The 25,188-nt window shown below is 37.0% G+C and overlaps 1 protein-coding gene and 1 long non-coding RNA gene across 11 annotated transcripts in view; one reads left to right on the top strand and one right to left on the bottom strand.

Moving 5' to 3' along the window:
* Positions 1-13,410, bottom strand: part of LOC306995732 — a 73,504-nt gene extending 60,094 nt beyond the window's left edge. For both annotated transcript variants that reach the window (XR_013796924.1, XR_013796925.1), the window contains exons 1-2: positions 13,274-13,410; positions 8,996-9,111 (exon numbers count right to left, since the gene is read on the bottom strand). This is a non-coding gene — a long non-coding RNA (uncharacterized lncRNA). The remainder of the gene's footprint in view (positions 1-8,995; positions 9,112-13,273) is intronic.
* Positions 13,405-25,188, top strand: part of fsta (follistatin a) — a 131,369-nt gene continuing 119,585 nt past the window's right edge. For 5 of the 9 annotated variants that reach the window (XM_079607578.1, XM_079607585.1, XM_079607586.1 and 2 more), the window contains exon 1: positions 13,405-13,541. The gene's annotated coding sequence lies outside the window, so the exon portion shown is untranslated. The remainder of the gene's footprint in view (positions 13,542-25,188) is intronic. The other 4 variants (XM_079607581.1, XM_079607587.1, XM_079607579.1 and 1 more) reach the window with 4 other exon arrangements.

The following is a 25,188-nucleotide window of genomic DNA, read 5'->3' as shown; positions in this document are numbered from 1 at the left end:
TCCAAACCTGGCGACAAGGTTAAGGTTATTTACAGGGACACATTCGACTGCGACCATTTTTGGAGAATGTGCGAGTTAAAATTGTATGTGGTCGTATTTGTGAGAGTGCATGGTCATGTAACTTACTAACGTTACTCGGTTAAATTCACGCATTAATTCTCCTGCATTTTACTTGTTTTAGCGCCCGCCAAAGTGAATGTTTGTCCCGCCAAAGTCTTATTTGATCGGTGAGTAATGTAGACGAACTGCTGCGCTTGTGACAGGGCGCATGTTTAACTGAGAGAACGAGCAGAAAGAGAGAGAGAGCCGGTCGCGCGCGCGCACTCCCTCTCTCTTTGTAGCCAGGCGAAAGTGTAAACAAGACTTCACCGTCTCCAAACTAAGCGCTGTCTTGCTCTCTCTCCCTCGTGGAAAAGTTAGTCTGGAGCCCTGCATTGACGGTTCACATCGCTGTAGCCAGGCGGCTGATATCTGCACAGCCCTTATTATACGATACATTTAGAGTCAGTGTCAAGACAACACCATCTGGGTAAAAAAACTACACCACCACAACGCTCCGAACTAATTTAGTGTAGGAGAGAGATGGAGAGCAGAGGCACGGAGCGATTAAAGGAACTCAGCTGTTTATCAATTTCCCTGAAATAAAAAGCAGACTTTATAGTGTTTGGGTCAGGATCGAAGCCCTCTCTGTTTATTCTCGCCAGCCAAACGTTACATCTCTTGTACGAAAAGCCTTTCCATCTCTGTTCTTTGGTGATAAATCACTTTTGTAATATCGAAATATTGTCTCTTCGTCGTGTCGGGATCAGCACGATTCGTACAGCCCCACACAACACAGTTGTGACCCATTGCTTCAGGATATTATCATGCTCCGTAACACAAACGCTTGACCCACTTGACACACAAGATGGCGCCGTAATGAGATGCGCAAGAAATGTGACGTCATCGTAAACCTATCTATACAAGCCGGTGCAGTTCGGCGATTTGGGAAAATAAAAGCCCGGGCTATTATTTGAAGTTTTACGGTATATGTGTTTTGTGTGTTCTTTTCGTGCAATTCGGGGTATTTTTATATGAATAAAAAATAAAGGTAAGGGTTTAGCATAGCTCATAGCTTCATATAAAATGCTAAAAATGACATATTTCAAAATCTTTTTTTGACTTGAAACCATTTTAAACCGCGACCGGAATATGATACAAATACTCGATGGTGTTTTAAAGTGAGCTTTAAATGAAAGTGTAATATTAATAAATTTTGTACACGTACTCACGGTCAACGTTTAATCAACTTTTGAATAAAGTATTGCAAATATACATAGTTATAAACTGACTACTTACAGGATATTCGAGGAATGCTGTTGACGTCGTTGCTGAGGAAAGCAGTCCTTCAGTGAAAGGTGCCTCTTTCTTAGGCGGCAAAACCTGTTAAACTTTTTAAGATGATGCAAAATACAACAACAATTGTTAGGAAATCCTAAATAATTCACTTCTGAATTAAGTATTACAAACATAGCTGGCTAAATTACATACCAGGATATGCGAGGAGTGCGGGCCTCGTTGCTGAGGAAAGCCGTCCTTCAGGTGGCTTCGATTAAGCCGCGAAACTTGTTAAACTTTTCAAGATGACGTAAAAAACAATTGTTATAGGAAATGCTTAATAACTAATAACTTTTTAATAAAGTTCGCTGACTTACGCTCGCTAACAGAGCAGAGTTGCGAGGAGTGTGGCTAGTCGTTGCTGTCTGAGGAAAGCAGATTGCCTTTGTTTTCTGCGGAGTTGCACACGTGATCACTAAAGCCGCGAAATATTACTGTCGTTTATTAAGATGGAACTTTATTTAGGAAAATTGGTAGGAAATACTTAATAATTTTAGTTTCTAAAACAGATCAGTACAAGTAAATAATTATCAAATATTTCTATTAGAATTCACCAGAAATATTAAGGGTATATTACAAATATAATTAGTTTGTTAAATACTTATTTATTTTCATTAAATAAACTTAAATAATATATGTAAATTTTAGAGAAATTACCTGTTGGATTTTTAATTATTTTTTTTAACCTGATCCACTCAAAAAATCATTTAAATGATTTCAAAAGATTTTATTAAGTTAATTTAGCTCTTTATTTTTGTGAAATTTACTAAGCCACTGGATTATTTTTTACAGTGTAGTTAATACATTAAATAATGTTTAATAAATGAACCTTATTGTAAAGTGTTACCACAATTACTTTAGATCAGATTCCAAGGCACTTCTTTTGGTCGAAAAAAGTTATAAAGCCTTTACTGACGTCATGGCTAATCACAACAGAATGCATTTCGTCCTTCAGCCTTCCTCAGAGTGTGTCAGGTACAAAATGAGTCGCAGCTGTAGATGTAATTAGTTACTCTGTAGTGTTGGGAGAAACTAAAAGAACCATGGCAGGGGAACCTATAATATTGTACCAATTATAAAGTATAATAGAATATTATTAATTTGATTTCATATTAATACTAGTATTAATAGTATTCTTCTTCTTTATAATGGGTAACAATATTATAGTTCCCCCAGTAATGGTATATTATATTATAATGGTATATTATATTATAGGTCCCTCTGTTATGGTTCTTTTGGCTGAAGGCCGAAATGCATCAGTGTGCAGTGTTGTAGCTATTTTTAATGTTTCTATTTTGATTAGGCATGATGTGAATAAGTGCCTTGAATTCTGTTATAAAGTATATGTTTGAAACTCAACCAAAGAACACCTTCTGGGATTACTTCACAAGGTCCTTCCAGCAAGTAGCATTCTGCTTTCTTTGATTTTAATAGTAGTTGTAGGAAAATAAAAATGACACACTAAGCATTATCTAATAGCCACTTAAATAAAACATGCACAAAAAACAAATGATCAATATTTAAACCTACAGTATTATTAGATCTATCCACTTGATATTTGACTTCAATTCTACAAATAACTGTATGCAAGTCATAAATCATTAGGATAAATGATACCACGGCAATGGCATTATAAATCTCATGTCCGAAAGCAGTTTTGATGAGAAATCATGATATGCAGCTTCAGAGAAGTTGAAGGCCTGAACAGGTGGCAGGGCAAAGCCCTTCACATCCAGAGAAAGATCACCGATAAAGCCCACAATGACAAGAGTCACGTTGCTCCGGTGTCAGTCTCTTTAACAGGAGACAAAACACTATGCTTCCTTAGAAATCCAATGGGATGGCTTTTCAGAAAAAAAAAAAAGAAAAAAAAAAATCACATGAGTAATTGGAGGCCTATAAGTCGACTATATAACGTCTGTTTTAAAAGCAGTGGAAAGACCCAATTCTACTTGGACCTGCTTGGCTGATATCCAACAGAGATAGCACTTATAAAAAATGTATAAAGAGTACACCTTAATCATTTGTTCATGGAAGCAGTCGACTGGGACAGCCATGCACTAATGCTTTGTGACTCAATAGTCTCCCTTTTTTCCCCCTCACAGCCAATTTGAGTCTGATTATTATGCTTATACTGATCAGGAGGCCCCAAGAGGAGAGAAAGGTCTATGAGTGACTCTCAATAGAAGAGAGGGGCCCCTGGGCCTCACAGGTGAGGATGTCTGAAAACACACAATCAGTCTTATCTCTCCACGTACTGTCCGATGCCCTCTTTTACTATCAGTTCCGTCAATTGCTATCCTGTCTCACCCGCTTGAGAATAATCAGAATATGATGCAGGGCGACAGTGTCTCGTGGAGGTGCAGTCTCTGTGATCGCGCCGTTTTAAAACTGAAATAACCGTGTCTTCTAACCTTACAGTCTTTCCAGCGAGAGCATAATTTATATACAGACGCAATGTATATTTAATGACTCACTTCCTTACAAAAGCTGCATTGTTGTCTTTCTTTTAAGACAACTAATTAAAATACTGCATATATAATTTGCTGCCTTTTGCTTTCATAAGCATTGATGCATAATTTCTCAGGGAGAAAATCCTTCAATCAATCGTTCAATCAATGGTTTTATCTGTCTACCTATCTATATTTTTACCGTCTCAACTCATAACACTAATTCAAGGATCGGCAAACTTTTTTGTCACCTGAACCCCTTTGAACTAAACTATTATGTTAGAGTTTTACGTTAATATTTCAATAACTGAACAACATATTCACAAGTTCAATTAATTGTCAATTAATGGTTACATGATGTGCAGGTAAAAACATTTTTTTATTTGATTTGTATTTGTTTTTATTATACAATTTTAAAGTTTAATAAATTATCAGCTTATTAAATCAACTCACTTACCCCAAGCTAGGTATGACTATGTTAAATATGGAATGTTTCTTCTTAACCGATTCCCACAAGCTTCACATCTCAACTTCACAAAATCGAAATTTAAACGTAAAACAATCCTGGAACATTTTAAAAATGATTTGTGAGTGTGCGCAAACTGACTTGATACACTATGTTTTCAATATCTTTAAGAGAATAAGAGGCATATTAGGTTGTAAAGACTATAGGGTTCAGATGCGAGATATTCTGGAGGCGTTTGCCGTCATTTGTCTTCAAAAGAAATATTTCCATGAGGCTGCTCAAGCTGTCAGAGTGTGAGGGGTCTCGCACACCAGCATTATGTTGGAGATTGCACTATCCTCTACTACCCCCATTATGAGTGTTTATATTGAATCTAATACTGATTCTCCCTGGGAGGAAAAGGACCAAAAAATATTAGGCTACAAGGCAAAAGTGCAGAGACAGATTTTTCAATGAAGGATAATTGTCCAATGATACAGAAAATGTGACTCGATAACAGAATACAACCCCTCATCTTCCTGGAGGATCCATATAAATTATCCCAAATAATCATCCCATCAATATTTCTGTTAGGCAACAAGGGCAATGTCACAAGAGAAGCATTTAGAGCTAAACAATACCAGAGCATGCGTCAAAAAAGTCTTGCCGTGTGTCAAAAGAGCCATTATTTATATACATCATTGTTTACCAATAACAATCAACACAACATGATTTAACCAGTGCATACACCCATCATAATGAATAGCAGACCTGCCTGTTTAACACAGTGGGGGTTAACTCAATCGGTAAACTCTAACCATTGCGGGTGTAATGAACTAATTAAGAGCTACACATTCCAGACATCTAAACAGAGATGCCACAACTAATTAAGGCACTAATAGGACAAACTGCTTTCCCTGTGACATGATAATGTGCTTCCTAATAATGACGTGGAGAATCTGTAAGACGGCCCGGTTCAAGGTCCAGTGTGGGAAAGCAGGCATGTCATGGGTGTCCTAGTATTTAACCTGTCCACCAATAAGCCGCTCTGCCTTGACTCCATCACACTGGCACCTTTACGAGTGCACATGAAAGAGATTAACGACTACGTCGGACGGGCATCTCGAATGCAAATGATTCACCTGCACATTCCCCACGCGACGTGTTGCCATGCTGCAAATTATGGGACGTTATTTATTTGCTTTGCAGACGCCCACACAAAGGGCAACTTAACATCGCAAACAGCTTTACATATGGACCATTTAGACCCAACCAAAAGACACCTCCTTTTAACCTACACCCCTTCAGCTGCACATTGCCTCAGAATCATTGCACCGTTGCACTCCAGAAGCACTACTTGGGGAATTGAGCAGTTTGGTTCCTTGATAGCGCACAAAAAAAGATTATGCCCACATTGGCTAGTTCCTAGGGAGTAGTATGTTTCAGTAATCTGACTAAGAAAGTGTTGTGGAAGGTTTGGAAAATGCTCTTGAAATGAAGAGCTGAAGGGCCTCTCGCAGTACACAGCCTGGAATACACTACACAACTTTGGTACAGATTTTCAGTCTGGATGGGTCAAAAATAGTTGCTGAAAGACAGAGTCAGTTTGCAGAATTTGGCCAGACAGAGTTGGCATTTTTCACAGAAAAATGGAATAGTGTACGATGGGCGGAGACTTTAAATTTGTAGCTTCAGACAATGAATCCATCCAGTCAGAGGATGTCATATTTTCAATTGCAATGCGTCTCCTTGCCATGTGACACTTTTCTGAACGAGTTTGTTGTGTTTGGAACGTCTTGAAAGTCTGGCAGTGTGTGATCGTCGTTTAAGGTTGTTTAATGTATAATCTCAGTTTTCCCTCTGTAGCTATTTACAAAGTCGCCAAGCGTTTTAAAATCTGTTCTGATTTTAAGTCATGATGTGTATTCCGGCCTTCAGTAAATACGGTACTGGTGAAAAAAGCTGTTGTTGATGCATCTTTTTAGAATGCAAGATCTACTTGTGAACAGTCCAACTCTAAATATACAAACACACGCACACACAAAACAATGTGTTACCTCATCCACGCATTCATTTTTGATTTGTTTATGACTATCATGGCTGCTCTCATACAACACAATACAAAAACACACTTGGCCTCTGTGCTCTCCAGCTTGTAGAAATCTAGAGAACATTGACATTTGTCACATGCAATAGGCGAGTTTTCGATATGAGTTGCTGTCAAAAACACTCTGCAAACATACAAAAAAACAAAAACAAGCTTGACTGGAAACCACTGAATGGGCACCTCAGCGATTATGCATATTACCAAGAGACACTGATTCCAGCCCTCTTCAGTTTATGTGATGGGTAGAGGGCAGTGGGTTCTCTGATAAGCATGGGCTAAACACCGTATCACTCACTCGTATTTGTTTATCATCTGAATTTCTACATAAAAAAAAAATTCTACATCTGAAAAACAACCTATGTATTGCATACTCAACAGTATATGGGCTATACATTATTTCAGAGACTTTAGTTTGACAGGACTGCTTTTGTACTACAAAAGCAATAATTACCCGAGCAAATGATTCCTCTATTGTAATAGTATGTTGCCAATAAAAAGCTACAAAATGTGGTTTATGAGCCATGTTAAAATATAAAATATAAAAAATAGAAGTTAATATATATAAAAAAAACAATTAGTGATTAAAGATAATTCTGGTATACTAATGTAAAAAGGTCAAAAATTACAACATATGAACTAATTAGCTTATAAGAGCCTTTTTAAAACCTTAAAATATCTTTAGTCAACAATGTCAGACATATAAAACCCATGCATCAACAAAATAAAAATAAAACGTACAAACAAAAAGCTTGTGGACTAGCCTAAACATCTAGTACATTTTTGAGTACAGTCTTAATCCATCCAATGAAAATGAATACTTCCATTAGTGTGATCAATGTTTTTTTTTTTGTGCATGAACAAAATATTAATTTTTAGCTTGCTTAGGCTAGAAACATTATTGAATTGTGTGTTTTTTTTTCTTATTCCATATCTTTGGTTGCTCATGCTGCAAAATGGAAGGCGCTTGTTTGTCAAAGGGGCTGAGAGCCTTGTCCATTTTGACATTCACATTCTAGCAGTAATGATCCTAAAAGCTGCAATTAAGCTGACTGTCACATCCCGGGGAGCACGCGGGCAGCAGCACAAGGCCTCGTCCTCGAGAGCTGCATCCATTGCGCCTGCCCAGGATTATTCCCTCAACACATCATTTTTCCAACCCCCCTCTCTCTCTCTCTCTCTCTCTCTCTCTTTCTCTTCTCCTCGTTTTCCCTGTTCTTTTATTACAGCCTCCCTTCATCATGATTTTTTTGTAGAGGCCATGTACAAATATGTGGTGTTTTTTAAAAATAATGTTGTGATTCAAGAAAATAATATGCATTATTTGTATGCAAAAAATGTTTGTATTGATTTAATTCAATTGACTTTAAATGTACCGGTACTACATTTTCATGAGTTTTGTTTGTGCCTTTGAATCGATAGCTTGATGTTCTAAAGAAACATTATGTTCTATCTGAATAAAAATTCCCAATAGTGATTAGATCATTCACTGTTGATTCCTAAAATAATAGAAATGCAGTCACAGCAAGCGGCTTGAGTGCCACAACTTATTTTTTTTATATATTTTTTTGCGTTTGATGCCTAGGCCCCATCCTTTGGGAGATGAAACGACAACTCTCTGTCATAAAATCATGAAAAGGATACGGACAACACCAGGTGGGCAAATCTATCAAAACCTCTGGCAAACGCGCATGCTAGCGTACACACATAAAGGGGGCAAAATCATTTTAATTAGCTGAGTGAATGTGATTTGCTGAATGCGGGGAACTAGGCTCTGCACACATTAAAATTGGTCTAATTTTCTGCAAAAAGTCCCATCTGAGTGGACCTGGCCACAGTCAATCAAGTTAAAAGCTACGGGTGCTTAATTTGATTTACCAATATAAAATGCAAATGAGGTGATTAAGTGGAGAGGGGAGCCAGAGTAGGAGCCTCTTTTAAACCATCAAGTTAAATGTGAACAGACATCGGACTGGCAGCAGCAAGAATGTTTTAGCATATTCGTTTGATTAGAGGTACAAAAATTTAATTAGTGTAGCTAATTGCTTGACAAATTGCAGCACACTCCTGAAAAGACCGATTTTTTTAAAAACCGTGTAAAACCCCCTCCGCATGGAAATTTTGTCCAAATGGCCCCTATGCCAATATGTGAAAAGCATAATTAAATAAATGGAAGATGGCACAACAGTACCTTACAATAGCAAATTAGATAATGCCTGTAATTAGGCAGGACACAAGTCTATGTCCATATGCCGTGTTTCTCTTCAGCTACTCTCCGTTCCTCTCATAGGACAAATCTAATAAGCCTCCTTAACTAGGTGAGGCTCTCCTGGGATACTCAAGAGCTGTCGGTCCAAGGCCGAGCCGTCACACTGGAAAACTAATCAGAGTATGACGCATATAATCAGGCCAAGCTCCTAATACAAACAACATGGTGTTTGTTGTGCTTAAAAAGCTATACGTTTATGAGTATTTAGCAGCACTGTCTACAAACATGGTAAGCCACATGTGCATGTAAAATGCACAAACTATTTACACACAAAAACATAAGCAGCAAATTGGATAACAATCCGTTTCCTTATTGGATAACAAAATGAAAAACAGTGCTTTACTCCATACCTTTTATCTCTCACGTACAGTATGTTTTATCTAGTCTCAGCCTCCAAAAATTGCCCATTTCATTCTGATTGGCTGGCTATAAATCAATTTCCGGCAGTCAGGGTTCCTCACTCCACCTGGAAACAAAGATGTGCTTTCAAAATACTGAGATGAAAAAGCAAGTACTTTAGGAAAAATTAAAGTGTGTAGATTAGTGGCTTTAAATGCTTGAGGCATGAACAAGCAGAACTCTAGCGGATCTGGGTCTGGTTACACAAGACTTTCCCCTGGTTTTACAGGCAAGCCTTAAACCTAGTCCCAGACCAAAATGCATGTTTGCGTTGTCTTAACTGAAAACAACTTGTAATGATGATATAACTCAGTCAAAATGTCATGGTCATTGTTTTGTCTCAAGATTTACACCAGTGATGTTTTTCTAAGCCATATTTATAAAAGCGAATTAAATGCCATAACTGAACAAAGGCATAATCCTGGTTTAATCTGAGCCTGTCTGTGAAACAGACCTGTGTTCTAGATACTATCCAATATGCTACAATGGTTGTTGTAAAGACTACACAACCACTAACAGTCAGAAAGCTTGTTGCTTTCTTACATCTCAGTATGCCCCAAATTAGTGGGTAGGCCTACATTCTAGGGATGCACGCACCGATCCGATATTTAATGTCGGCTCCGATTCTGCCATTTTTGCCGGATCCGGTAGGCTATCGGTCAGATGAGGCCGATCCAAATCCGATATTGTGCGAAGACTATTCTGTGCTATTGTTAAGCCCCACAAAAGGCACAGAAACATTATAAAGCACCATAAAGCTGCCGTGCACTATATTATAAGCGTTCTGAAGCCATTATATAGTTTAATGTGAGATAGAAATTAATATTTAAGTAAGTCATTAAATTCAAGATCACGTACACTTTTCCCTCCGCTGCGGCTGTCAGTCATTCTCCATTCAGCATCAAGCAGCGCGTCGCGTTCGGTTACGACGGTCAACACGATGAAAAACTCTCTCCAAGATGATTCAATGTTACTATAATTATACCTGATCTGTAGATAAAGGTCTATGGTTTTGCATTAAAGGGATAGTTCACTTTGAAATTAAATTTTGATATGTTTTAGCTTACCTGAAGTGCATCCAAGATGTAGGTGTCTTTGTCTCCACAGTAGTTTCAATTTTGATATTTTTAGGTCAAACCGTTGTTGTCTGTCAGTCATATAATGGAGGTCTATGGGTACAGACTCCAAGAGCATGCACAGAGACGTCCAAATTAAACAATTCCCCATCGTTAGTGCACATTGATGGCCTAAGACACGAAACGAGCGGTTTGTGTGAGAAAACGAACAGTATTTATATAGTTTTAATCTATTTCAAGCAACCACGTCCTTGTGATCTGTTTACTTAGTCTGCGCAAGCGCCGTAGGGCGCTGGAATGCTCCGGAAGTGCTCTCAGTTCTTGATCTGTATATTCTGGTTCAAATAAATTAGGGATGTTAACCGATGACCGTTTGACCGATGGTTGACCGTATCAAAGTTAACCGATCAAAGTTTTCAGCAGTCGGTTAAAAAAAAAAAAAAAGTGATCTCTAAATTAGTCTATTATAGACAGTGGACTAAACGCTACTACAGTTAGCATCTCATTCCAATATCTTTTTGTGTGAAGTGAACAAATCCCTCTCACTCAATCTTTCATAACTCGCCCGTTTGTACTTAATAAACCAATAAAAACATTCAGCGCGAGGTCACAGCGTTTGGGATCGCGCGCTCACAAGGTTTGCAGAAAGTAAAGGCTACAACACACTCGAGGTTAGAGCCAGCCAGGGCAGACGACAGGAGGATGCGTGCAGAAAATAGTAGTGTGTGGGACCATTTCACCAAACAGAATGACAGATGTAACGTAAGTTGCAACTTGTGTGATACAGCGCTTAAATATGAAAATACATTACATCTACATTTCAGTGGTAACAGATAAGGTGATGATGATCATCATCTTTCTTTATTATTGTTAGCACTACCTCAAACTAAAGCGGCGTCTCTTCGGTTCGGAGCTGTCATTTTCTGAAATGAGCAATGTTTTAAATGAGCTTCTAATGCTAGACAAACGCCTTTATTTTCAACGCGATCACCTTGTACCCAAACCATTTCGAAACTAAGGAGCCATTTGTCCGCCGATTACATACAAGCTCCTCGGCGCCGCGTTTGCGGGACTCATGTTTCACGCTGTTGGGGAAGGGCGGCGCCGGCGCCGTGTGTGTGTGTGTGTGTGTGTGTGAGAGAGAGCGGGAGGCAGAGCGGTGGAGAGATGCGACAGAGTTGTGAAATTGCAGGCGCGGCTCGAAATGGCTGTTATTTCAAATAGCGTAGCATATTTTAAACTAATCGGTTAACCGGTTTCAACCGGCTAATGAGGCTCGGTGGTCGGTCAAGAATTTTATTAGTTTTCGCCATCCCTAAAATAAATACGGTTGTGAAAAAAATTCAATGTTGTCTGTTGATGTCTCAAAATCGTCTTCCATTGCGATTTCTTTTCCGTCTAAATAACTTTAGATGTTCTCAGTGAAAGGTAATACTGCAGAAATCTCTGTGTACACAATGAGTGACGTACATACGCGAGAGAGCACTTCCGGAGCATTCCGGCGCCCTACGGCGCTTGCGCAGACTAAGTAAACAGATCACTAGGACGTGGTTGCTTGAAATAGATTAAAACTATATAAATACTGTTCGTTTTCTCACACAAACCGCTCGTTTCGTGTCTTAGGCCATCAATGTGCACTAACGATGGGGAATTGTTTAATTTGGACGTCTCTGTGCATGCTCTTGGAGTCTGTACCCATAGACCTCCATTATATGACTGACAGACAACAACGGTTTGACCTAAAAATATCAAAATTGAAACTACTGTGGAGACAAAGACACCTACATCTTGGATGCACTTCAGGTAAGCTAAAACATATCAAAATTTAATTTCAAAGTGAACTATCCCTTTAAACAACTTTATCTTGCTGGACTTTATTGCTGTACCTTAATTATGTTACTTTCTACCGGGTGTCTCTCACACTGGAGTAGAGTCAGAGCATTATAATTGTTCTTCACGCGCACAGTAACTGACATTTAAAACTGTTAAAAGAAAATGCTCAATAAACTATTGCATAGATAGATTGATACTGTTTAATATTAATACACAACGCATCAATATGTCGTTCCTTTGTGATTTGAACTTTTTAATGCGGACTCGAAACGCTGCGCGCTGTGTTGCTTCAAGCGCATCATTCTGCGCTCGCGATGCGCATAAGCGCTGCGTGCCGCACTGTATTGGGGCCTTTCATATCATAATACAGTGACGCAATGAACGATTATTAATAGCCTTTCTAGTTCTGTCCTATCTATCATATGTTGCTGCCTCATTAAACAGCTGTGCTATACATTTAAAACATGTCTCAATTTTATAGTAGGCCTAGGCTATATAAAATAATAATTAATCTTTAAGATTTTTGTTATCTTGTTTTTCATTCATGTTTTTTACAACAATACAAAGAGCAATGTGTAACGTTTTACCAAATTTAGTGTTACACTTATTGTCTCATAGTTTGTTCCCCACTAAATGTTTTTTCATGTTCAGATTTAATACAATTATTGTGCACTTGTGATTTTTCTAGACTAAATTTTACTGCTGAATTATCCACTAATCTAGTTTATAATATTTTTTTTATTTGTTGTTTTTCTTTATAATGAAGTTGTCTGTATTAAGTAGATTGTGTTTAACACACAAAAGAGTGATTATCAGTTCACCAGAGTTATAGAAATTCTACTTGATTAAAACGAAAAAACTGTGCTGGTATCGGATTGGTATTGGTATCGGTCGATACTCAGAATGTTTGGTATCGGATCGGATCGATTCTGAAAAAAATGGTATGGTTGCATCCCTAGTAGCCTACATTCCAGCCAATATTAATATTCTTACATCATTATTTTATTAGGCTACTTTCCCCAAAACTATCACAGGACAGATTCAAGGCAAATCATTAAAATATGAATATGTGTGAGATTAATATTATCCAGTCTTGTTTTATTCCTCTTTAAATCATGCCTTGTTATTTTTTTTCCATTGTATCCTTTTACTTTATGAAAGCTTATGATATTAGAACAATTCATCAGGCTGTACACCATTAGCATTTAATCATCAGATATTTTAAACTGTAAACTGTTTATGATCAAAACACTGAAGACAAGACATTGCTGTATTTAAAAATCAATTATTGTTACATTCATAAAAATCTAATAGGCCTACCTTAGTCCTGTAACAGGTCAGAGCATTGCGTCATGGCGCATCACTGGTAAAATGTGCGTGGAGGTTAAATTAATTAAGTTAGTATCTAGATCTACAGAAGGAGATCGCCAAACGTAAGAAACATAAAATCAGTGACAGTGTACATTTTACAAATACAAAGATTTACCGCCAATTTGATCAAAGCTAAACTACGAGGAACCCGCCTTTACTGCGCAGCCGCCAATTTGCGTCGAGTGAAGTAGGAGCTGCTAGACCTGTTGGTCAAAAGGTAAGAGAGATGCCTAAAAGTTATAATAAGATTTTGTTTTTTCCTGGTCGAGTTGTTAAAGCGAACTTATATATTCGATATTAATATTACTACCTATAGACCTTAGTCAGGGTAGCGCCATATTTAATTTCTGACAGGACTAGGCTCTCGGGCTGTGAGGGAGAGAAGTAACGTTAGGCCTAAAATATGCATTGTTTTGGTGACTGTTCCGTTGTGTAAATGTATGCGTGAGCTTTGTTTCCGTGAGATGCTTTTTATCGGGGTAGGTTTTATCATGATATTGAATACATAGAATATGAATCATTACATTTTAAGTTTTCGGTCGATCAACCATGATTAGCCACCTGCTAGTTCAACAGTGGAGTGGACACCCATTTCATCTGCGGTGTTGATACTTGATTCCGAAAGTATTTTTTCCATTGGGATTTCAACAAAATCTTCATAAGCCATGAACCAAACCAATCAAAAACGGGGTGAATCAGAACACTAACGTTACTAACTTTGATTTGAAGAAAAGTAACGTTATTTGAAAATCGGACAAAGGGACTGTGTACTTTAACCCAGGAAGCATTGCGGGTCCATTTTCCATTACTTACACGCACTCGATGGTTTATGTGTTGTACCAAACTATTTATCTTAATCTAGCAGCTACTGTTGTATAACGTGCAGCGGAGCTTAAAGCCAAACGGGAAAAATCTACGAGATAGATACACGTTACACGAGGAACAAATGTATTCTCGGTCAGCGCCACCTATCGCGCAGGCGTGAATTAGCTGAAAGCAATCAATTAACCTTTGGCTAAGCCCCGCCCCCCTTAGTTAATGTTGCTACCTCCGACAACTTCATCTGGGCCCTGGTTTGGTATCAACATGGCTTATGCTGTGACGGCTCTTCCTGCTGAAATTTTATCAAACTTTTATAAAGCAGCAAATAAAGTGTTCGATAGAAGTAGGCAAAAGTGGCTGCAGTATGCGTTCGAAGGCTATATTCAAGACATACCGGTGAAACGCAAGCAACAACAAGATCCTAATAGAGGCAAAAGCATTACGGTCACAGTCAAAAAATGAACCACTGCATATCCTAATGGAGACGGAGGCTGGGAGTCTGGACTAACAATATCAAGAGCAACACTGTTCATGCAAAGCTGGGTAGGTCTCTATTCACTTCTATAATCGTTATTATAAAGCAAACGGACTAACTTACGCGAGTATAAAGTTGTATTTATTAGCAGCGTGTGCTAGTTATCAACAATTAGGGTAGAGAACCGAAATCATAATCTAAAAGCATAAAACTGTCTAACTAGTATAACTTCACAGTAAGGTTAAAAGCTAAAATAGAGCACACAAAAGTGTGCTTGTTGATCCCTGAGGGGTTTCGCTGACTGAGGACGTCCACACAGTTTAATCCAAAAAACGACACTTGTCAGTATTTTCCTAAAAAAAACGGACACCCCCCTCCAACCTCTCTGGGAAACGCGTATCTGTGTCACAAATGACACAACGTTTAACCATATTTTTGATAAAACTACGACGGTAATAGCCTGCCAAGACCAAAAATATGATCCGCCTGTGTTAAAGTCAATGGAGCACTGTGAAAAAGTGTCGGACCTCTGTGGGAGCTCGTTCTTGGCTGCGCTGTGATTGGTCAATCTACATGCTAGGGCGTGGCTTAGCCAAAGGCGAATTGTTTTGTTTTCAGTGTGAAAACTTTGCTAGATTTTAGATGTTAATAACTGTAAGTGCATCATCGCAGTCTGTGAAAATGTTACATTTTTGGTTAGTAGTCCCAGTAGAGAGAGACTAAATCCGTTTATCTGATGATAGTAATGATATTACACACAAACAATTTTGCAGCCAAGAAACTTGACTAAAGGTGAAGTCTAATTAATTTCTCATCAAGTGTCTCTAGGGCTGCAACAGACAATTATTTTGATAATCGATTAATCCAAAAATTATTAGAACTAGGGATACTAACAATTAATCAAGGATCGATTAAATGATAATCATTTTGTTGATAAAACGTATCAATAGTCGATTAAGCAAGGTTATCATTAGAGTGTGTAGTTTTGGTGTGTGGCACAGCTCATTCATTTGATTCAGACTTTAAGTGTATTAAAATAGAAAATACAAATTCTTTGAAAACATGGAAAGCTATAGAAATGTAGTATAGTTTGAATCACCAGCGTATGCGAAATGCTATATTACAGAGTATATTGACATTTGTTATAAAAATGTCAATAATTATCGATACCGAACGATATGAGATATTATAGCGTGAACATTTTAGCTATATCACACAGCTCTATTTTAAACTCTACAGTATTTTTCCCATACTCTAATTTGCATATGGATTATGCTAATCATACTCTCATAGCTATTTAAATTATGCTGCTATTTTAAAATGGAAAGGTTATTACTTTTTACTTTGTTTATGTATGTTTTTATCCTTTCTTTAGATCTTAAATGAACTCACTGTTTCACCTAAAGATTTAGTTTGACTCACTTTCTTTAAAAAGTCACAATATCCACCTCCAATTTTTACAACTGCAGTTATCTTACTGGGTTAAATAATGGTTAAAATAACGATAGCAATTAGATTTCAGATGAAATATTACATGGCAGTTCTCCATTTAAAGTTTTCCCACTTTTTACATTAGGCTCAGTGTCAGACAGTGTTAAGTGTTATTCAGTCACTCACCTAGTCGCCTTTGCCCATTATTGAATAGCTTAAAATATTCTATGATCTATTAATTTGCATTTTCAAGTAGTTATCTCAAACTACATAAGCTGTACTCAGCAGATAAGCGTTCAGTTTTTTTTTTAATACTGGGTATGACATACATTGTTGGATCAATTTAGATGTGCTTGATTCTGAACTAGGGATGACAACGTCCCTTATTTTATCGCATTAATCGGCATTCGATTAATTGTCATTAATAATTTAATCGATACATCTTAATTAAGCAAGGTCATCATTGTTAAGGTTTGAGGCTCATGCGCAAAACACGTGCAGCAGGCACACAAGAAAAAATGAAGCAAGCTTGCATTGTTATAAGATATTGCCGATTGTGGATCACAGGAAGCAGTGTCTGTGGTATAGTGAGAATTTTCATCTCACAGAAAGCTTTCAAATTACTTGAAGTTATTTAATAAAGAAATATGAATTGTACCTCACCTTTAGCATAATAATTTTTTTACTCGTGCCGGACAGAGATTGAGACTGCTCTGCTGCATTTCATGCCATACCTCTCTCTAAGTGCGTCGTCAGCATGAGATCGGTTTCTGAGATCGGCCTTTATAGACCGCCGATCAAGCGATTATCGTCCGATAGCGATTTGTAGCGATCAATCTGAGCACCCCTACATGGAATGGATTAGGTAGGCTAGCCGTTTATTTTCAAACATAATTATAATTAACCAAGGGTCCAAAAAACCCTCCAAACAAGTGATTTTACTGAACATCAGAAATACTTACTTGTGTAAACGCCACAATAAAAGTAGCCTACATAGAAAAGTAAACGAGTAATAAGATACTGGTTGATCAAATATTCTATGGCGCTTTACCCACCTGTATATGAATTATGATATATGACCCAGGTGTAAATCAAAACCTGTCAATCTGAGCGATCAAACCAATCCAAGCACGCCCAGCTGTAAAACGGTGTCCGATTAGTCTCTGCACATAGTCCCTAATACACCTATATTCACTCACAACTCCCGAGATCTAATTTTTATTGGTTGAATTTTCAAATTATTTTGGAAAACCCTGCGTTATAATCGTTCGCAGAAGTCCTATTAGCTTTAGCCAAGCAGCATGTCATGTCACTCCGTGTCACAGCATTTCACATCATCCCTACCCACTATAGACGAATCCGACGAGCGTTCTGTGTAGGCTGCCATCTTGTGGCGACGCCATTACTGAGCTGTTACCGGTATGTAAACAAACCTCCGTGATAACGCACCCTCGATGACAGCTACAGCCAGGCAGAATGACTTGTTGGGTTGATGATGTTAGACAGTGGCCTCCAGTCACAGATGAAGGTACAAACGATCTTACAGATTATTTATGAAAATAGTTTGGCAATAACTATGTTATCTAGGCAAACGTTAGCTAACGAAACTATAAAAAGATCTGTCCATTTGGCAATAATAAATAAATGAATGACATCAAATAAACGAATTCCTGTTTTTCATTTGTGTCCATTATTTATCTAATTTTCACATTGCAAAAGGCAAGGGTAAGGTACAGCTAGAAAGTATAACGTACATAATATCGACAAATTAGTGTTTTTAAACATGGAAAGAGGTCAATATAACAGCAGAACAGTGTCACATAACGTTACATTTAGCTCAGGAAAGCCATTAATGACCATAGCATGTTAATTGAATAGAAAAAAATAGCTAGAGAGGAGATTTTGCTGAGCACTATATTACATATTTATTATATTTTATGTAACTCACAACGTTTACTCATCCAAATTGAAATTTTACCGCCGCCATTGAAACAATTGATAACGGAACATGTTTTCCCACTCGACATTATAAAAGTTACACGTTAGTGACAGTCGTAAATCGCGGGCTGTTTATTCCAGTGGACGCAAGTTGCAACTAAACCAATAGGAGGCAATGGCGCAAAGCTACCCAGCAACAGCTCAGTTATGGCGCCCGCTTACTTCCGGTAGTTTCGCCGGATTCGTCTATACCCATCCACCACACCCAAAATCCAGTTTTTATTGGTTGAACTTTCAAATAACGTTGGAAAACACTGCGCCATGATCAGATTGCGGAAGTTTACATCTACACATTGTCTTATTTTGTGTTTGGACTCGTTCGAGACCTTATGCTCTAAATAAATATAAACTTTGGTTTACTAATGTTTTGCAAAGTTACAAACAAAAACGTGGTGCAAAAGCATAATGTGTACACGTGCGTCTGCAGCCCTTTTTCATACAAATACAATAGCATATGCATGGGTCCGCGTATACTAAATGAAGCAAGGATGTATTTAATATACCGGTAGTTGCATTTAAGTTATTTTAAGGCATGAAGACATTCTTTTTTCACAGGAAAATGTCCACATGTCATTTTGGTGATTAACCCCCTAATTTATACAACAAATTATTATGGGAATGTATGTAAACTGACATCCATATCCTGGACTTAGCTTGAGACGAAATGAAGTTAATAAAATGGCTGTTGTTGTTTGTAGAAATTAGTAGAGAAAGAAATTTACAAGCGAAGGTTTCTTGACATGAAAGTATGTGTGCTTTTACAATTTGACTCGGTTTTCATTGAAGACAGCCCTCCATCTTCTTTGAGATAATTATGGTGTTCAGAAGACAGTAGTAGAGATGATATCACCTAAATAGGTAGATATTGCATATACCCTGTCAGAGATAATGAAATGTTGGAGAGTTTCTCATCACTCAAAGCTGAAGAGACAGAGAACCAGCTCTAAATAACAAGTTCCTAATAGAAAATGCAGCAACTTAGTCTTTGTTTGAACAAGGTAATAATGAGCACTGTCATTTTAAAGAGACATGCTCCGTTTTGGTTGACGACAACTGGTAAATCCTAATCAGACCCCCATTGACACATGCAATATGTCATAAATGTCAACATTAAAATTACACCTTGTGCTTACGTCAGTCACTGTCAACATGACATTCAACATATCTTATCTTAGCATGACTATTTTAAAGCAAAAACATCTAAAGCAGCAATGCCTCGAGTGTAACCAGGGAAACAGCTTTAACATTTGATGCAGATTTTCATTTAGGCTAAATGTCAAAAAGTAAACTGGCTACCAAGACACAGGGCTACAACAGACATTCTCAGCGCTCGGTCCAAATGGACAAAAAATTGCAGCTGTGTTAATAGAGATAAAGATTTGCCTGCTGAGACATAAATGCCGTCCTCTATTGGTCTGACATTAAGGAGCACAATGACTCAGGTTGAAGTAAAATAGGATACTATGGCTCTCTCTGGTCATAAAATGTGCAGACCGTATTCAAAGATGCTATTAGTAATTGTCACCACACAACTGTTGCCCCTGCAAAATATGTCTAAAACTAGAAACCAAGCATTGGATTTCCAAAAAGATTTATAGCCTGTACAATTATTATTGTAATGTTAACTTACAAGCAACTTTGCCTGGGTTGTTTTTGCCAGTAAGTTTCCTCATAATGTGGTGTTCTTGTCGGGGCAAACTTGTTTGCATCTTGACTAGTAGACTGAAGTCCCTTAACTTCTTCAAAGTTGTAAAGGCCCTTTAGTAGACAGCCGGTGGTCTACTTATTGTGGAGAGGGGACTCTTGTACATATGTTAGGGTCTTGTCTTGAGCTGCTCTACTGAAGGAGCTGTGTTTAGAATATTGATAGGCACTACACTGAGAGATTGCAGGCCTCTTGTCAACAACTGACTGACATGAGCTGTTAACATGCTATTTTCAGCCCCTGGCTTTTCACTGTGGCATTCTTGTTAGGAGACCACCTAAAATCCTGTGTTTGTTCTCTTCTGTCTCCTCTTGAGGTAATCCTTTCTTTCTCTCTGTGTATTCCTCTATGGATGCATTGAGCTCAGCTTTCAGAAAAACCACACAGGCCCTTTCTATTGAATGCAGTGCATCTTGACTGTCTATAACGACCGGTTAAAGACTTTATCAGTTTTACACTAATAGATACTGTGCATTGTAAAGCTGGTAATTTACATTAAGGTTTTTTTTTTCTTTTCTTTTTTTACCATCCAGAAAGTCCACTGAGACCTTTATTCATATATTATTCTCATTCACCGTATGGCAGACTTTAGTGCACAGTGGCAGTTTTTCCCCCCGTCATTTGTTTTCATGAAACTCTCAACAGTTTTATGCAGGAAGGGAGGGACACATTTGAATAGATGACAGAGCACAAAAGCCACACTGTCAGGGTATTGATTAAAATCAGAAGAAAAGAGTCTGGACCCAACACTCTTATAAATGACAACCTGTGTTGTTTCTTTACACACCTTTGTGTCTAGATAAGGACAACACATTTTGTTACTTTAGACTTAACCAATGTTATTCCTCTTGACACAGAAACTGGTCATTTTTATTTTTATAGTTATACAATTTGTGTCATATGTGTTATTTTTGATCCAATTGAACAAAACTTGAATGCAATAAAAACAACAAACTTGCATGTAGTTTATATAGAATTTATTAATCCTGCTTCATTTAAATAAAAAAGTCAACAATCAAAATATAGTACTTTAAACATTAACAATGTTGCTTGTGTGAAAAGTTCCTGAAGAGTTAATAAAGTTAAACATTAATCATTTTTATTTACACATTTGTTCAAGTGCAGAGCAGACAAGTGATGGTGAGGGTTGGTGAGATGAAGCCTCTCGCGTATCAGGGACATCTTGCATTCAGAGCTGCAAGAGTGCAAATAAAGACACATTTGTTAATACACGTAACTAATATAGCTGGCTAACGTTAGCTAGCCTGTTATATTCATTATCCATTCATGAAGCAGTTTTCTGGCTACCGCGTATATGTATAAAATGCCCTTCAAATTATTAAAAAAGACATTTTGAAATCCTCTTATACCAAAAACAGACATTTTCCTTACCTCCACAAAGATATCCACCAATGATGAAAAGTTTCAGCAAGAGGAAACTTGCTTGTAAAAAGAATAACGCCTCACAAGGCAGCGATGTGATTGGATGATAATAAACATGTATTGTGTTGGGGACACTGCTGCTTTTTTTTTTTACACACAAAATGACAAAAACTTGTTAAAATAGTCATAACAGAAAACATGTTACGAATTAACTCATCCTCTTTTAGAGTGAAGGGTGCACTAGACCTATAAGTCTATAGAAAAAATGTAAAAATTATACTTTCTGATACCCATTGTCCCTGTATAATATAGCCTATGTATAATGCATGCCAAACACTACTAGTGTATGCATGTATTTACAGTATTGTATGATGTAAATATGTCATATAATTGCTCTTTAAAATAATCTAGTCACCTCCCCAGATAACATACTATGTCTACTTAATTGAAATAGTTAAATGTAGCATTTTAAACCCATAACTGTACAAATCTGAAGAAACATTTCTTAAAAGTTTTTTTTAAAAATATATGTATCTACATACATTTTAAAGCACATCCTGTCCTTAATTCATGTAATAAGAGGATTTTTTTTAAAAATTAATTTTTAATTTAATTGAATAGCTCCATATTATTTTAGGGTGAAGCACTGCACTAAATTATGGTTTGTAAAAACTCGACATAGGGTTTAGAAGGCAAATTCAAAAAATCCTGCAACGTTTTCTAGAGAAAATTGTTATGACATCTTTTTATAAAGTGCACCTGCAGTGATAAAAATCATGCACATACTCAATGTTCCCCATGTTTATTGCATCTCTCCTTGAACAAAATGCTTTGTTCCAGTCGCATTTACAGGTGTCCACTCTGCTTACCTCTGCTCGCCACAAAATTAGCCTACTTGTATTTTTAACATATAGGCAATCACTTAGGCAGCCACAACACTGTGCCCTTGGGTCTGAAATAATTCTTGTTATTGTAGCTGTCAATTACACTGTGTATTACCTGAAATTTGACTGCCTACTTTTTAATGGAAATAGATAGCTTTCATTGAAGCAACAATTTCCTGTATGACTAGCAAGCGAGTTCAACTAAGCACAAAAAGTTAATCTAATATATTCTGACGACACTTGAAACGTGTCTGTTGAAAATGGTATATGAAGCACTACCAGACTCGAGCACTGTTTTACAAATGGTTTTCTGTGCAACTTGTAGATTGGTAGGGGAATATTAGGAACTTGCAGTGTTAGTAATAGGCGGATTTTCTGGATTGTATGTTAAGGAGGCTCACAAGTTATTTATTTATTTGTTATTTTTTTGTAAGATGCTAGATGAAATGGGCACTCTAGACAAACTAGTGTTACATCTTCCCTATCAAGCCTGTAAAAACATTTATTTTATTTTATTTTTTTACATGTATACCATGTCCATTTTTGCTCAACTTTGCCACACACTGCACCTGAATTATATCGCTGTTTAGAAGCCACATGTTTCTTTTCTTTTCTCCTAAGATTTATCAACAAACTCGATTGCAGCAATTTCAAACGTAGACAAATTATTCACAGGCATAGTGTTATCATATTGTAAAGAATTTCTTAAAATAAAGAAATTGCTTACATTTTAAAATGATAATCAATATATGATTATGTCCAGGTACAATGCAAATGCAATGAGAACTGGGATCTTCTTTTCAGACAGTTCACTTTGGGTTAAACTTAAAGAGGTCTTTTACTTCAGTTTTGAATAATTTTCAACCCTGTGGCAAAGTGAAAAAAATAAAGGATTTTTATATGTGTTTTATAAAGTATAAGATGCCACACACTGATTTCATTGATGCAGTAAAGTCAGAGAAAGTGTGTCAAGACCGCAAGGAAGCAAGTATAGCCGCAGCGCTTAATGATATCCAGTCGTTCTTCAACTCAAAGTGACAGATAAAAGAAAGAGATACTCACAGCCGTGATGAGACACATAAGCCGGGGCATGGGATCGACTTCTAGGCAGATGAAACCCTGTCACACATCTGCATACAATGGCAGGGAAGAGAATGCTATCTCATCTCATCTCATCGACAGCATCGTGTTTAATCAACAAACAATTAAAATTGAATGGGATTTATACCCCTCAGGCACCAAGTGTAGTCACTACCGTAAAGCACATGTACTTGGCACAAGTTGCAGGTCAATTACTTTATGACAGGGTTAGGTGTAATGATGTCTATTTTATAAAGAATGTTTTTTTTATCTGCATAAGAGATCAGCCTATATGCAGCAAGGTTATATCTTTGTGATGTGACTGGTCCAGTTAGTCATATGGAAACGCATAGCATTGCATAAGCACAGTGTTGGCATATTTCTTCTTTGGTTTGAGGGATGTAACTCAATACATTAGTAATTTATACGATATAGTCCTCTTCATAAAAGGTGATTATTTTTAGATGAGGGAATTCTAAAGGCCAGTATTTTCTTAGAGCTTTCTGTAATAGCAAAATCTGGTCTATTATTGCCTGGTATGACTATAGTTAAAAGTACCATATAAACAATATAAAAGTCTTGTGCTGTGTTTGTAGAGGTAAGCTCATGTTGTTCCACACACATTTAGATAGTAAAGGACAGCAGCGTGTGTCAAATCAAGAGTGCTGGGATTACTAATAGTAATCCTATTTCTATGTCATTGCGCATGCACAGTCAATTTGGTTTTCAATTCGATCAAGTGTTTACTTGTCCTCTTGATCGTATTAGAAAATGTTTAACTTTTTTTTTTATTCCGACTGTGCTTCTAGCCCGGGTACAGTTGGACTATTTAGGTCCATGTAAATGCAGCTAGTGACTTCTGTTATATATAGTTCAGGAACTATTATCATATATGTTTGGAACTACATTTTTTATTCTATATCTATTTTTAAAAAAACAAAATATAAAATGCGTTAGACTAAACTAGGAAGGGTCCCAGCACTTGCATATTGTTCTTGCAAAATCCTATTGTTAGTTTAATTGCTTCTATTGCTCTCCTCATTTTTAAGTCGCTTTGTTTTTAAGGACTATCCTGTTTGTAAACCAGTATTCTATGAACCATCAGTGCAACAGAACCAAGTTAGGCATACAGCCTCAAGTGGATATTGCACAGGTTTCTTAAATTAGCTATTACAAAACTGTTTGTGACCTTAGTTTGCAAATACATTATTGCCTCCAATCCTAACTCCGCTGTACATAATGAAGACTGACCTTATCAGTTACAGAAATATATCTCTTAAATTATGAGTCATCCAGTAGTAGATTTCAGGTCATAAGGAAATCTAGGCCAGTTTTTTTTTTTTTACTCAGGTTAATCACAGCGAGGAACAGCACCCGCAGCCAACGGATCAAACAGATGAATGTGTGAAACATGATTAATGTTCACGTAAACCGCTTACAGAAATGAAAAAAGGCGAAATCTAGATTAATCACCGGCTCACTCTGCAGTTTGAATTTCTGATGGTTTATTGTAATTTCCCTAATCTCTGTCATCACAAACATCAAATAAACAAAATAGTATTATTTGTATATATATATATATATATATATATATATATATATATATATATATATATATATATATATACAAACAAAATAGTATTATTTGTGTGTATATATATATATATATATATATATATATATATATATATATATATATATATATATATATATATATATACACACACACGTTTATGAATTGAATTACAGGTATCAGAAAATGTTACATTGGCTAGTTGACCTCAACTACAATTAAAATAATCCTTGAGTAATATTAACTATTTCCAAACTCTGTATATTCTGTAGCTTATCGGTTTAGGAAATTCATACTGATATCTTAAAGCAGCTTTACAAGAGGTGCATAGCCGCACAGTAAATTAGTATGTAATGGGGTACAGTACACAGTATGGGGCAAGTAATTAGAAAGAAAAAAGAGACGTGTCCAGCAGTTTACCCTGCTTAAACTTCATCATAAAAAATGGAGAGGATAGGGGTATAAGATGTGTAACCAGTTTGTAAGAGAATTCTCTGTGTGTCTCCTCAAGCA

Source organism: Phoxinus phoxinus (assembly GCF_949152265.1).
Source record: "Phoxinus phoxinus genome assembly, chromosome: 3".
In the NCBI taxonomy this organism is placed as follows: Eukaryota; Metazoa; Chordata; class Actinopteri; order Cypriniformes; family Leuciscidae; genus Phoxinus; species Phoxinus phoxinus.
Note: the sequence above shows the minus strand (reverse complement) of the source record. Positions and strands in the feature narration are given on the sequence as shown.